The sequence below is a fragment of the Protopterus annectens genome, chromosome 1.part1 (genome assembly GCF_019279795.1).
Source record: "Protopterus annectens isolate FY-2018-M chromosome 1.part1, PAN1.0, whole genome shotgun sequence".
NCBI lineage: Eukaryota > Metazoa > Chordata > Ceratodontiformes > Protopteridae > Protopterus > Protopterus annectens.
The window spans coordinates 169,166,231-169,181,481 of NC_056726.1; positions in this window are offsets into that span (position 1 = coordinate 169,166,231).

The following is a 15,251-nucleotide window of genomic DNA, read 5'->3' on the forward strand; positions in this document are numbered from 1 at the left end:
ACACCCTTTTAAGGGCCTTTTTGTAGCTGATATTAACTGGGTGGTGGCAGTAATTACTACCGTATAGTCTGGGTAAAGGGGCACAGCTGGAGAATCTGTGCCAGCCTTTCCCAGGAGTGTCTGTGAAGTTGTATAATTACTTCTCAAAGTGTGTCTGTGTTGTGTCAGCTACTTGGGCAGGGACACGAAGCGCTGGTTGGACAGAGAGGGTACTGAAGGTTCTAGCTTGCCCAGTTAGGCTGGGATCTGGACCCTATAGCTGTGAGAGTGGGGAGTCTTATAGGGGACCTGCTGAGCAAGGGAGCGACCAGCCCCTGATTGACTGTGATCTCTGTGTGCACTTAAGGGAAATTGTACTTTACTGTGTGTATTAGTTATCCTTTCCTCCTCTAGGAGACTACCTCCCTGGTGTTAGTGGTGAGGATTGAGGCTCCTTGATTGCTGGGTCAGGGCACAGTTGTCACAAGTGGTGGCAATGGTGGGATCTACTTCACATACTAATTGGCTTCTAGTGGTGTGGGTAGAGCGAATTCCTGTAGCTTATGTACAGTGATCTCTAAATGTGTTTTGTACTCTAAAACAGCAACGCAGTGTATACCAAGAGTTCAGATCGCAATTGTTTATTTCTTTTGTTAGCTTAGTGTTAGTCAGGGTGAGCAGGCAGCATGTCAGCAGAAGAGTATGGAAAGCTGACGGAGATGTGCCAGGCTAGGGGGCTGGTGCATGGAAACCTGACTAAGGCAGACCTGATTGCAGCTTTGGTTACAGCTGCATCAGAAAACAGCAGCCTGGAGGATAATCAGACTGACAGCGAAATGCAATTTTCTCGGAGAATGGACAGTTCAACTTTTCTGCAGTGGACTTAAAAATCCAGCTGGAGCTGAAGAGACTTGAGTTGCATACCAGGTGTATGGAACTAGAAGCAGCTGAGAGAATGAGGAGCCTAGAAGCTAAAGAACAGGAATGGCAGGGAAAGCATGAGAGGGAAATGCTGACTCTTCGCCAGAGTCATCTAGGTAATGTGGAAGGGAGTAACCAGACCCCAGAAGCACAAAAGGTCAGTAAATTTCTTCCACAGTTTAGAGAGGGGAATAATTTTGATAGCTTCATTCATATATTTGAGTGGGTATGTAAACAGTATGAAGTTGACAAAGGGCTCTGGGTACGGTTCCTGACCCCCTTACTCCATGGTAAAGCTGTAACTTCTTTAGCAAAAATGCATGACACTGACTGTTTTGATTATACTGCAGTAAAAAGACATTTGTTAAAATGTTTTAAGCTAACACCTGAAATGTATAGGAAAAGGTTTTGTGAGCACAGACGCAAGGCAGATGAAAATGTATGTGAATATGTTGTTGAACTGAGCACTTATTTTCATAACTGGGTGAGTGGATGTTAGGTCACCCCTTTGAAGGGCTGGCAGACCTTTTGGTAAGGGAACAAGCCTTTTGCCTGAGGACATGAGGATCTGGTTATCTGATAAGACAGTGTGATACTTCAGAGGAGTTGGGGAAGAAGGGAGACATATACCTAGCAAGCAGGGTAGCCCTGCACATGAAAGGGACCCCTAGTACTGCTCATGGGACTAAATGAACCCTTGGTGGGCAGCACAGACTGCCCCAACAGAATCCGCCAGTAGCAGGGGAAGCCACTCATTCAGGTACTCACCCAGGAGCTAGGGTTAAATGTTTTAATGCAACCAGTGGGGCCATGTGGCATACAGGTGTCCATGGAGGCAAGGTGGGGAACCAAAGGTGAGAGAGCCAGTAAGTGGGAAAGACAAAATGCCAATAGTTGGTTGTCTTGAGCCAACAGGGGTATGGAACTACCATCCTACAGATGTCCTGAGAGGGAAGGATTTGGATGAGGCAGTACTATGTACTTATGCAGTTAAGAGCAGTGAGGCTAAGAGACAAGCATGTGGGTGTGAGACCCAGACAGACTGCATACTTGCAGCTAGGACTGCTGAGGTGGTTAATTCAGGGAGTGAGCTATGCTGTAGCAGTGAGACTGAATGTGAGCCACAGCTGCTTGTAGGTACTGATGTTCCCTTGGACAGGGTAACTGCAAAGGTAGAGGTGAGTAGTAGTACCCAGGCTGACAGTGAGGCACCGCTGTCAGAGGATGCCAGACTTCCTGTGGAAGGGGACCTGGGAAGGGTTACAAGGAGAGACGAGACAGGCTCAGCTCTCAGACCCTGCATTGCTAGGCCTGAGGCAGGTAGTTAGGGAGGCACCTGATTCTCAAGGGAAGGGGGAATCTGTGTACTGGAACAAAGGGTTACTGTACAGAGAGTGGACCCCTGAGGGAGGGCTAGAAGGTGAGAGAGTACAGCAGTTGGTAGTGCCTAGAGCTTGCTATCTGGTGCTTCTAGACATAGCCCATGATATTCCCTTTGCAGGTCATATAGTCATAAAATGTACAAAGGGGTGTATTATGCAACATTTCTATTGGCCTGGAATTTCCAGAGATGTAACAGGGTACTGCAGGACCTGTGAGCAGTGCCAAAAGGTAGGCAAGCAGGAGACAAGGTGAGAGGTCCTTAGATGCCCTTGCCTGTGATTGAGGAGTCATTTCAGAGGGTAACTATGGATATTGTGGATCCTCTGAGTACCCCAAGTTCCACAGGGAAAAAGCATATCCTAGTGATTGTAGATTATGCTACATGATACTCTGAGGCAGTGGCTTTGTCCTCCACTGAGGCCGAGAAGGTGGCAAATGCTCTGCTAGAGATTTTCAGCAGGGTAGGTTCCCAAAGGAAGTACTGTCTGACAGAGGTGCCAATTTTATGTCAGACCTGCTGACTTGTCTGTGGAGGTCCTGTGGTGTGAAGCACATGAAGACCACCCCCTACTATCCCCAGACTAATGGTCTTGTTGAGAGGCCAAACTCTACAATCAAGTCCATGCTATGGGCATTTGCAGATCAGTTTAAGAAGGAGTGGGACAAATGTTGTCCCCATCTGTTGTTTGCTTACAAAGAGGTTCCCCTGGAATCCACAGGTTTTTTTTACCCTTTGAGTTGCTGTATGGGCATAGGGTGAGGGGATCTCTAGATTTAATTTGAGATGAGCGGGAAGGCGAGTGTGAGTCTCACAAGGAGTCTGTTGTGGCATATGTCCTGAACCTCAGGACAAGGCTCAGGGAACTCATAAGCCTGGCCCAGGAGAACCTGGCAGAAGCCCAACAACAGACAAAGGTGTGGTATGACAAGAATTCTCGAGCTAGATAATATGCTGTAGGGCAGCAGGTGATGGTTCTCATTTCTGGCAGACACAACAAGTTGCAAGCAGCTTGGGAGGGACCCTACAAGCTGGTAAGAAAGATAAGTGCTGTTAACTACATGGTGGAAGTGCTAGGCAGACGGCAGGGGCACAAATTGTACCATGTTAGCATGATGAAACCTTACCATGATAGGGAGGCCCTTGTGCTGAGCATTTGCAGTGGATTGCAGGAGGAGTCTGAGGGAGATCTGGGGACTGATCTCCTCAGTAAGGCTCAAGCTGATACCTCCGTGGAAGGGGTAGCAATGTCCCAGCAGCTATCTCCTACCCAGGTTCGAAAAATCCGAGCAGTGTTGCAGGAGTTTGGGGGCATGTTCACCAGGAGACCGGGGAGCACCAACCTGGTGCAGCACCAGGTGGATACAGGACCTCAAAGGCCTATCAGGCAGGCCCCTTATATGGTGCCTGAGAGAGTCAAACAGACTCTAAAGGAGGAGGTACAGGAGATGTTGGAACTAGGGGGGATTCAAGACTCCAGCAGTCCCTGGGCCTCGCCAGTGGTGTTGGTGCCAAAGAAGGATGGCAGCAACAGGTTCTGTGTGGATTACAGGAAATTAAATAGTCGCACCGAGTCGGATGCTTACCCCATGCCTAGGACAGATGAGGCCCTAGAGCAGCTGGGTGGGGCTAAGTATCTTACAACCCTTGATCTTACCAAGGGTTACTGGTAGGTGCCCTTGACTCCCAGTGCTAGAGAGGTCAGCCTTTGTGACTCCTTTTGGCTTGTATGAGTTCACAAAGATGCCCTTTGGGATGAAGAATACCCCAGCGATTTTCCAGAGGCTGGTAGATCATATCTTAGCAGGAGGGTTTGCCCTTTCTTACATGGATGATATTGCTATCTACAGCCATTCCTGGCTAGAGCACCTTCAGCATGTCACGGAGGTGCTGGGCAGACTATAGAGGGCAGGGTTGACCATTAAGCTGAGCAAATGTCAAGTGGGTATGGCAGAGGTCTCCTACCTAGGACATAGAGTGGGGAGTGGTAAGATAAGGCCAGAATCTGCCAAAGTGGAAGCTATTCAGGCATGGCCTGCATCTGTTACCAAAATGCAGGTGAGGGCATTCTTAGGGACAGCAGGGTACTACAGAAAGTTTGATGTTCTTCATCTCACATTGCTGCAGTCCTTACACTTGTGTAGTCCGCTGTCCTCAGTCGGCCCGAATATCAAAGTATAAGGCTGACGTCGGTCAGGGCGCATTTGACTGACGTCAGGACGTCAGGGTACAAATGCGCATGACCGGCGTCATATCCTCAGTCTTTTTTGCCGCATGGTCCGATGCAGAAGCAGTATTGCAAGTGCCGGTTGGCGTTCTGAGATTTTTCGATTTAGAAGTTTCAGACCGAGTTCAAAGTTGGCTAAGTACCCCGTTGGGGAATATTTTAGTTTTTTCTTGCCTCAATCATTTACCGGATGTCAGAAAAAGTTAATAATTGCATTTCTTGTGGGAAACAGATACCGCATAGAGATTATCATACTTTGTGTATTCCTTGCTTAGGGCCTGAGCACGACGTTGTTGGCTGTCGCTCTTGTGCTAGATTTAATAAACGCACTATAAAGAGAAGGTTGGATTGTGCAAGGTTAGTCTTTGGGAAGCGGTGCAACTATAAAATGCCGTCGGATGCTCCGACGCCCGCTTCTTCGAAGAAGCGCAAGGACAAGGCAGTTAAGCCTAGGCTAGAAGTACCATCTGTACCAGACGCCGGTTCTTTAGAGGTGTCGGTGGAGCCGGTGGCTCCACCGGAGGTTTCTTTGTGTTCCCAGGGTGAGACCTTATTATTGCAAGATGTGGCCTCTCAGGAGACTAGTCAGGCTGAGGGGGCTTCTCCTGTTACTATACTCCCCTCCCTTCCTAGGGTGGCTAGACCCTCTCCTTCTGTTTCAAAGGCTTCCCCCAGGGGAAGGCCAGGTTTAGCTTCAGTTGGTGTTACCCCTAGCTCTTCAGGTACTGTGCCCAAGAAGCATATGCTTAAAATGGCAGAAGATTTGATTACTTTGATTAGGGGTTCTATGCCCCCTCCTGATAAGAGACCTAGGGTGGAGCCTGAGCTGGGGGTTTTGAGCAGGCTTCAGATGTTTCAGAGTCTTCGGCTGAAGACTTGCAGGAGTACTCTCCTTATTCTGATTCTGATGTGGATGATTCTACTCCTTCTGCTACTCCTCCTGAGGATTTTTCTTTTTCAGAAACTCTTCATTCCATGAGGGTGCATTTTAAGTGGGAAGGTCAGGACTTCTCTGATTCCAGGAAAAGGCTTAGGGAATTTCTGTTTTTACCCCAGCATAGGCCTTTGGCTATACCTCCTGTTTTGGATGTAGTGGAAGATGTTTTTACAGAAGCTTCTCTTAATCCTGATTCTTTGCCTCCTGCTCCTGTTAAGCCGGATAGGTATTACAGGGTGCCTGAAGCTCATAAGTATCTTTTTAAGAGTCCTAGGGCAGACCCAGAAACGGTTAGCCAGGGGCCTAAAGGTGTTAAGGCTTCTGTTGTTAAGAATCCGGTTCCTGCAGACAAGGAGGCTAGGGCCTTGGATAGATGGGGAAAGACAGTCTATACTTCTTCCACTCTTGCTATGAGGGCTCTGAATTGCCAGTTTCACATGTTGAAATACCAAAATTATCTCCTTTCACAATTGAAGTCTAAGGTTGATGCTCTGGCAGTAGGTATTGATTGTAAGGAGTTGCAAGATTTAGTGTATGTTTCTGAACAGGTGGGTAAGCATTCTTTGCAATGTGGTTTTGATGCTGTACAGGCCTCGTCTAGGGTGGCTGCCACTGGGTCAGTTCTTCGCAGGCACGCCTGGCTGAGGGATCAGAATTTGTCTGAACATGTTAAAACAAGGATTTTAGATGCTCCTTTACAATCTGACGTGTTGTTTGGTCCTCCTGTTGAGACAGTTTTAAAGAAAATGGAAGACAGGGCTAAGTCTATGCAGACTGTTAAAGATTTTTTGCAGGTCCAGCCTCCAAAGTTTAGTAGAAATTGGCCTACTAAAGGGTGGACGTATCCTTCTTATGATTCACAGTCTAGGGGTAGATCTAGACATGGTAAGGGCAGGGCCCAGGGCTCTTTCAGGCCTAGAACAGGAAGTTCTCCTGCACAGGCTTCAGGTGAGGGCAGGGGTCAGTCCTTTCGTAAGCAGACCCAATGACCTACCTTTTCAGCTGCCAGAGCCTGCTCGTCTGGCAGCACCTTTGGGAGGAAGGTTGGCACTTTTCAAAGAAAATTGGAGTTTAATTACCCAGGACAAATGGGTATTGGATATCATACACCACGGCTACAGGTTTTATTTCCATACCTTGCCTCCTTTCAAAGGCATGCCAGACGTTCCTCCTCAACAAAGAATAGAGGCTCACAAACAGGTTTCTCTGTTACTCCAACTAGGGGCCATACAGCCGGTCCCTCTGCCAGAAGTGGGCCTAGGATTTTATTCTCGCCTGTTCCTAGTACCAAAGAAGGGGAACACGTGGAGACCAATTTTGGATTTATCTATCCTCAACACTTATCTGGACATTCCCAAGTTCAAAATGTTGACGTTGCAGCAGCTTTTACCTCTGCTGGGCAAAGATCATTGGATGGTAACTTTGGATCTCAAGGAGGCTTACCTTCATGTTCCTATCAGACTAAGTTGCAGGAAGTATCTGCGTTTTCGAGCTGGGACTTCTCACTATCAGTTCTCTGCATTGCCCTTTGGCTTATCTACTGCGCCCAGAGTGTTCACAAAAGTTCTGGCTCCAGTGATAGCTTTCTTCAGACTAAAAGGAATACAGATCTATCCTTATTTGGACGACTGCCTAATTCTGGCTCTAGGAAGAGAAGAGCTTCTTCATCATTTAGAATATGTGATAGCAGTGCTAAGATGCCTAGGGTATTCTGTGAACGAAATAAAGTCCAGTCTAGTACCCTCTCAAGACATGTGCTTTCTGGGTGTGAGACTGAATACAGCATCCCAGATGGCCTTTTTGACCCCGGACAAACAAAATAATCTATCCCTTTACTTCCATCAACTATCTCATCAGTCCGGGCTGACTGCAAGGACAGTCCTTCAAGCCTTAGGGTTCATGGCATCTTGTATTCTGGTGCTTCCCAATGCCAAACTGCATATGAGGAAGCTACGATGGTATCTCAAAAATGTATGGACACAGCACTGCCAGGATCTGGACACTGTCATTCAAATAATACCTTGCATTCAAAAGGAATTTTTGTGGTGGGCTCAGGAATGTCACCTAAACAAGGGACTCTCTGTGACCCGGCCAGAGGCGAGTCAGATTTTAACGACAGATGCCTCAGACAAAGCTTGGGGAGCTCATCTAAATGGAAAGTGGATACAAAACAAGTGGCCTGTCAGACTACAACATCTACATATCAACATGAAGGAGATGTTAGCAGTCCAGTTTGCATTAATTGCTTTCAAGGAATTGCTTCTTCCAGGGCAGGTGTTGATTCTAACAGACAACACAACTGTCATGTGGTACATCAACAAGCAAGGGGGAACGCATTCTTATCCTCTATGCAGGCAAGCAATGATTTTGTGGGAGACTGCTCTCAGTTTACAGCTCAATCTTCAGGCAAGGTTTCTGCCAGGAGCACAGAACTCCTTAGCAGATGTGTTGAGCAGACGAATTATGGATCCCCACGAGTGGAAATTGGATCCTCATGTATTTCAGAAATTGACAGTGTCATGGGGAACTCCAGACATAGATCTGTTCGCTTCTCCACTAAACCATCAGCTGCCAAAGTTTTGCACAAAAAGGTTTCATCCCACAGCTTGGAAAGTGGATGCTCTTTCTTTCAATTGGAGCAATCTTCATGTGTATGCCTTTCCTCCTCTGCCTCTCCTCCCAAAGGTACTTCTAAAGGTCAGACAGGACAAGCCAAGGATGATTTTAATAGCTCCAGATTGGCCTCGACAGCACTGGTACCCATTACTGAGAAGTCTGGTACGGAAACCTCCATGGCCTTTGCCTTCGATTCCTCACCTGTTGTCACAGGAGGACAGCCATTTGCTGAATGTCAAACTTCACTCTCTGCACCTAACAGCCTGGCATATTCTGTTTTGAACCATAGAGGGTCTCAACTTCCACAACAAGTTTTGAATGTGATTTTGGAAGCTAGAAGGCCTAGTACAAGGAAAGTGTACAGATAAATGGAAGAGATTTTTAATTTGGAGTGCAGCAAAAGATTTTGATGTTTCTGAGCCTAATTTGAGTGTGGCTCTTCAATATCTTACTGAGTTACTGGACAAAGGTTTGTCTTTCTCTTCTATTAAGGTTCATGCTGCAGCAATTTGCTCACTATGATTGTGACCCACCATTGTTTTCTCATCCTTTGTTCAAGCAATTTCTTAGAGGGGCAAAGAATATTAGACCCCCACGAAGAGCTCCTACTCCTGCTTGGGATCTCAATTTTGTGTTGGAGAAACTCACTCTACAACCTTTTGAGCCTGCAGCTACTGCTGAGTTGAAATATTTATCATGGAAGACTGCTTTTTTGTTGGCCATTACCGCTGCAAGAAGGGTTTCTGAATTACAGGCCCTTATGGCGGTTGAGCCTTTCTTGATTTTCCATAAGGATAGGGTATCATTACGTACTAATCCTTCCTTTATGCCTAAGGTGGTTTCTAGTGTGGCTTTAAACCAAACTTTTCATTTGCCTACTTTTTTTGCAAATCCCCAAAATAAAGGGGAAAAGATTTTGCACACTTTAGATGTCCACAGGCAGTTGCGTTATTATTTGGACAGAACTAAAGGGTTCAGGCAGTCTCAGCAGTTGTTTGTTTCTTTTGCTTTGAGTTCTCAGGGCAAGCCTGTATCAAAACAAACTATTTCTAAGTGGATTGGGTTTTGCATTGCTTTCTGTTATTCCCATCATGGCAAGGAAATTCCAGCTGGGATTAGGCCTCATTCCACTAGGGCTACTGCCACTTCAACAGCTTTTTTGCGGGGAGTGGCAACCAAGGATATTTTGGAGGCAGCTACTTGGAGTTCTGTGCATACTTTCTCTAGGCATTATCACCTGCCACTTTACTCTAAGTCCAGGGCTGGTTTTGCCACTGCTGTTTTGCAGGGCATTTTGGCAGCTCCTGCTTCCTTGTAGTTAGCCATCCTCCCTTAACTCTGCTTTGGGATTCTACCCAAGTGTAAGGACTGCAGCAATGTGAGATGAAGAACATAGTACAGTTTTGTACCTACCATAAATGTAGATGTTCGAAGATCCACATTGCTGCAGTCCAATTTACCCTCCCTCCTTCCCCTCTGTAGTTAGAGGTGGTTGTGTGGGTTGGGTTGTACATTTTGTGTATATTGTATATATTGTACATATAGTTAGTGCAAGGGTGGTTGGTTGGTTGTTTGCTGTCTTTTGGTTTTGACCTTTATTTTTAGGGTCTTCTGACATGTGGGGCAAGAAAAGACTGAGGATATGCCGCCGGTCATGCGCATTTGTACCCTGACGTCCTGACGTCAGTCAAATGCGCCCTGACCGACGTCAGCCTTATACTTTGATATTCGGGCCGACTGAGGACAGCGGACTACCCAAGTGTAAGGACTGCAGCAATGTGGATCTTCGAACATCTACATTTATGGTAGGTACAAAACTGTACTTTCCCAATTATAGCACCATAGCTGCTCCCCTCACAGACCTGACAAGGAAAAACAGGCCAGAGAAGGTAGTGTGGACCCCCAGCATGGGAGCAGGCATTTCAGAAGCTTAAGGAAGCTTTGGGAGGACCCCCTGTGTTAGCCAGTCCAGACTACAGCAAAGACTTTGTTGTGCAGGTGGATGCTTCAAGCTGTGGGGGTGGGGGCTGTACATAGCCAGATTTCTTCAGAGGGAGAAGAGCACCCAGTGGTTTACCTCAGTCGTAGGCTCCAACCCAGGGAGGAATGCTATGCAGCAGTAGAAAAGGAATGTCTAGCCATAGTGTGGGTTCTAGAAAAACGTCAGCCGTATCTGTATGGAAGAAAATTCACTGTGATGACGGATCACAACCCTCTAACATGGTTAAACAGAGCCAGTCAGCAAAATGACAAGTTGCTAAGATGGAGTCTGGGGTTGTATCCTTTCATGTTAGAATTTGGCCTGAGGGTGACTGGATGAAGATTTCATGCCCATTGTTTTAAGGCTAAAGTTTATGATTAGAATTTAGATGTGGAAGGTGCTTTATTGCTTTAGTTTCTGTTAGTATATACATGTGAAATGTCTTGTATCATTGTAAGTTTCTGAGGAGGTGTTAGATTGCTAAATAATGTAGTTTGTGGCCAGAGAACTCAGACCAGGTGTTAAGATGATGCAATATGAATACTGGGAAAACCTAAGTGTCAAAAATGATGTAATTTTGGGAGGGCCTTAGAGACATGTTTGTTAGTAATGTTTAAATACTATTTCTCACAAGAGACCTGAAGCATTTTTGATCTGGACATCTAACATATCAGCACTCTGCTTATGCTCACATGTAAGTTTTTAGCACTGTGATATCTTGTAAGAATAGTTAAAGCTAGTAAAGATTAATTAGGTATTTTTTGAAACCAGACCTGTCCTACTGTATTATTTTAAGTTTCTGTGTGATCTGTGAACTCTTAGATATCTCTGTGGTGTAGTAGTCTTGTGATGTGTTTTAATTATTTATTATTAAATATTTTTAAAACCTTCTACCTGTGGCTGCTTTGTGTAGAGATAAGCTCTAGAGTACATTGCATATTTATATAGAGTTTATTGTAATAGGCCACTCTGATAAGCCTTAGACTGTATAGTCACATTACCATTGGATATTAATATTGCACAGTAATAATTGGACACCCTTTTAAGGGCCTTTTAGTAGCTGATATTATCAACTGGGTGGTTGCAGTAATTACTACCATATAGTCTGGGTAAAGGGCACAGCTGGAGAATCTGTGTCAGCCTTTCCCATGAGTGTCTGTGAAGTTGTATAAATACTTATCTCAGTGTGTGTGTGTGTGTGTGTGTGTGTGTGTGTGTGTGTGTGTGTTGTGTCAGCTACATGGGCAGGGACACAAAGCACTGGTTGGACAGAGAGAGGGTACTGGAGGTTCTAGCTTGCCCAGTTAGGCTGGGACCTGGACCCTATAGCTGTGCCAGTGGGGAGTCTTATTGGGGACCTGGTGAGCAAGGGAGCAACCAGCCCCTGATTGACTGTGATCTCTGTGTGCACTTAAGGGAAATTGTACTTTACTGTGTGTATTAGTTATCCTTTCTTCCTCTAGGAGATGACCTCCCTGGTGTTAGTGATGAAGATTGAGGCTCCTTGATTGCTGGGTCAGGGCACAGTCGTCACAGTAGTATTGTTTGTGTGTCTGAGTCTGTATTGTAAAGTAGCAGTGTTACAGGAAGGTTTTTATGACATTAAGGTGTAGGGTTAGGATTAGGGGAAGGGCCAGGTTAGCACCCATTATTAAAGTGGAGCCCCCCTACCCTCTTTAGTAATGGATGCTAAATGCTGCCCCTTCCCCCAACCATAACCCTACACCTTAACGTCATTAAGACCTTCCTGTAACACTGCTTCTATAGAAACAAATTTGAGGCTAGTGTTACGGGGGTTTTAGTTTTAATATCAGGAAAGAAAATAGATGTTCATCGTGCATACAGCTGCAGTAATCACATATGGGTTCTCTGCCGTCAGGCGGTCCCTCGGTCGGCCGAATTCCAAAGTCTAGGTCCGGCGTCGGTTGTTGTCCCTTCTTTCCTGACGTCAGTGCGACAGGGGTATATAAGACACGGCCGACGCCATATTCTTCAGTCTTTTTTGCCGCGCGGTGCCTGAAGCAGAAGCAGTTCGCAAGTGCCGGTCAGCCAGCTCCTGAATTTATGAAAAATTGGAAACCGAAGTCTTCTTTAAAGCTAAGTACCCCATTGGGGAAACTTTTCTTGCCTCAGACCGATGTCAGACAAAGTTAACAATTGTATTTCTTGTAGGAAGCAAATACCGCATAAGGATTTCCATTCCCTCTGCATACCTTGTTTAGGCCCAGACCACGACGTCTCGGGCTGTCGCTTTTGCGCGACTTTCAATAAACGCACTATTAAGCGTCGGGCGGAGTTCGCCCAACATTATTTTGGTAAAGCCTTTGATTATAAAATGTCGTCTGAGACTCCGACTACCGTTTTGTCCAAAAAACGCAAGGACCGCGGTCTCCACCGACACCACGCCAAAACCGGCTGCACGTGGTCCGGTTCTCAGTGAGATGCCTTTGCAGTCCCTGACTACCGACGACACTTCCTTGGCGGTGTCTTCTGTAACCAAGACCGCAGGTTCCTCGGCCCTTGCTCAGACTACAAACACCGAAGCCACTGTGACTGTTGAGCCTCCTAATGTGGACAGGTCCACTTCCACCCAGGGTGTTTTAAGGCCCTCATCTTCCTTTTCTATTAAGGCCTTTACTAAGTCCAAATCAGCCATGCATCCCAAGAGGCCTGTTGTTCAGGGCCCATCCCCAGGCCCCATGCCTAAAAAGCAGATGCTTAAAATGGCTGAGGATTTAATTACTCTCATCAGGGGTTCCCAACCCCCTCCAGACAAGAGACCCAGAGTGGAGGAAGATTCTCCCTCTTCTGAACAGGGCTCCATTTTCTCAGACCATTCTGATGTAGAGGAACACTCGTACTCTCCTTATGAAGATTACGATGCAGAGCAGTCCATTCCTTCTGTATCTCCCCCAGAGGATTTTTCTTTTGGGGAAACCTTGCACACTTTGAGGGAACACTTCCATTGGGAAGGCCAAGACTTTTCTGATTCCAAGAAAAGGCTTAGGGAATTTATTTTGTTACCTCAACACAGACCTCTGGCTATACCTCCTGTCTTGGACATACTTGATGATGTTTACTCGAAGGCTTGTCTCAATCCGGACTCCCTGCCTCCTGCCCCAGTCAAACCTGATAGGTACTACAGAGTTCCCAACTCTCACCAATTTCTTTTCAAAAGCCATAATGCTGACCCTGAAACCATTTCTCAAGGCCCCAAGGGAATGAAGGCCTCTACAGCCAAGAATCCACTACCTTCCGAAAGAGAATCTAGATCCTTAGAAAGGTGGGGAAAAAAGGTATACACCTCGGCCACCCTAGCCATGAGGGCCTTAAATTGTCAGTTTCATATGCTTAAATATCAGCAGTTTCTGTTATCACAATTAAGAAATAAAATGTCTCAACCTGAACAACCAGATTTGAAGGAATTGCAGGATATGATGCATAGTGCAGAACAAGTGGGTAAACACACCTAATATGTGGCTATGATGCCTTAGAGGCCTCAAGTAGAGCTGCTGTTTCAGGATCAGTCATTCGCAGACATGCCTGGCTTAGGGAACAAAGCCTGCCTGATCATGTTAAAGCTAAACTACTAGATGCTTCTTTACAAAAGGATGTACTGTTTGGTACTAATGCTGAGGAGATGCTATGGAAAATGGAAGAAAAAGCTAAATCTATGCAAACTGTCAAGGCTTTTCTACAGGTGCAACCACCTCGTTTTAGCAGAAATTGGCCTTCTAAAAATTGGTCCTTTCCAGCCACGGACAGGCCCCAAAGAGGTAGATACAGGCACTCAAGGGGCAGAGGACAATCTCAAGGATCATATAGAGGCAGACAATGGCAAACTCCAGCACCAAGAGGTGGCGAAGACAGTGCACAACAATACAGAAAACAAACCCAATGACTTCCTTTTCATGCCAAGCAAGTCTCAGCTGGCAGCTCCCTTGGGAGGAAAGCTGGCATTATTTACAAGAAATTGGCATACTATCACAACAGACAAATGGATCCTGGACATTATAAACAGAGGCTACAGATTTCATTTTCACACTCTTCCAAAAATGAGAGGCATGCCAAACCTGCCACACAATCAAAGGGCAGAGGCACAAATACAAATTTCAAAACTCATGGACATGAAAGCTATTCAAGAGGTACCTACTCACGAACAAGGTCAAGGTTTTTATTCCAGACTATTTCTGGTACCAAGGAAAGGAACCGACTGGAGACCCATTTTGGACTTATCCATCCTAAATACATTTCTACTCGTACCAAAATTCAAGATGCTCACATTACAGCAGCTTCTTCCCATGCTGGGCAAGGGGTTTTGGCTGGTAACATTGGACCTCAAGGAGGCATACCAGCATGTCCCAATCAGACAAAGCTGCAGAAGATACCTCAGATTTCTTGCAGGTTCAATCCACTATCAATTCTCTGCATTGCCCTTTGGATTATCTACTGCGCCCAGAGTATTCACGAAATGCATGGCATCAGTAATCGCCTACTGCAGACTTCAAGGGATACAAATTTACCCTTATTTGGACGACTGCCTGATCCAAGCAGACAGCAAGCACATACTTCTGGAACATCTGGCTTATGCAACATGGTTACTGAATTCTTTGGGATACACAATCAACGAAGAGAAATCCAGGCTAACACCATCTCAGAAAATAACTTTCCTGGGTGCCAACTTGGACACAAACACCCAGATGGCCTACCTTACGCCAGAAAAACAAGGGCAACTAACTCAGTACTTCAAAATACTAGCAAATTGTACCAGGCTTACTGCAAGGAAAATCCTGCAGGCTCTGGGCTTCATGGCATCTTGCATTCTTTTAATCCCATGTGCAAAGTTGCATATGAGAAAACTTCAATGGTACCTCAAAAACCTATGGTCTCAACACAGCCACAATTTGGAAACAATAATTCCATGTTTGCAAAAGGAATTTCTATGGTGGGCCCAAGCATGTCAAGCAAACAAAGGTCTCCCATTCTGCAAGCCTCAAACAAATCAAGTCATCACAACAGACGCCTCAGATTATGCCTGGGGGGCGCACATGACAGGCAGGTGCATTCAGGGCAAATGGTCCCAAAAGGAAAAGCACCTTCACATCAATCAAAAAGAAATGCTAGCAGTGATAAATGCACTTACAGCATTCAAGGACCTCCTGCATCCAGGACAATTATTGATAAGAACAGACAACACCACAGTAATGTG